This window comes from Taeniopygia guttata, chromosome 3, assembly GCF_048771995.1.
Source record: "Taeniopygia guttata chromosome 3, bTaeGut7.mat, whole genome shotgun sequence".
NCBI classification, from domain to species: domain Eukaryota; kingdom Metazoa; phylum Chordata; class Aves; order Passeriformes; family Estrildidae; genus Taeniopygia; species Taeniopygia guttata.
Window position 1 is genome coordinate 4,044,483 of NC_133027.1, and position 669 is coordinate 4,045,151.

General features: G+C 57.4%; 1 non-coding gene across 1 annotated transcript; it reads right to left on the minus strand.

Moving 5' to 3' along the window:
* Positions 1-355: 355 nt before the first annotated feature.
* MIR133-2 (microRNA mir-133-2) lies at positions 356-426 on the minus strand. Its single transcript, NR_049104.1, has one exon. It is a non-coding gene; the product is annotated as a microRNA mir-133-2 (primary transcript).
* Positions 427-669: the final 243 nt, after the last annotated feature.

A 669-nucleotide genomic window follows, 5' to 3' on the forward strand; every position in this document is an offset into this window, starting at 1 on the left:
TGGGATATTTTGAGCCTCTGGTAATCGTGGAATGGTTTGGGTTGTAAAGGACCTCAAAGCTCATCTCATTCCAACCCTCCTGCTGTGGGCAGGGACATCTCCCACTAGACCAGGTTATTGCAAGCCCCACCCAACCTGGCCTGGAACACTTCCAGGAATGAAGGAAATGCTGGAGTAGCCCTGCTTACAGTGATGCTTATGGAAACCAAAAGCCCATCCCAAACCTTTCCAGGTGCCCCATCCCCAGGTGCACATCTGGAGACGTTCGGAGCGGCAGCAGATCCATCCGGCAGGAAGGGCTGGTGGGGCTGAGCTGAGGCAGAGGCAGGCAAACCTTCCTGGCTTGGTGTTTTCCACACTGCTATAGCTGGTTGAAGGGGACCAAACCTCCGAGGAAGACGGGCTTGGTTCCGTTTGACCAGCCAGAGCAGAGCATAGCTCCGGGCTGCAGCACGCGCGGCTCCGCTGCTCCCGACCTGCAACGGGAACGGGACACGTGAGACCTGGGACACAGGGACTGACCTCTGCTCACAGGGACAGGAGGGTGGTGCACCACTCAGGACACCACCTTAGGAGACCTCACCACCCTCCACAGAACCATGGAATGGTTTGTGTTGGGAGGGACCTTAAAGATCATCTCGTTCCAACTCCCCTGCATGGGGGCACCAG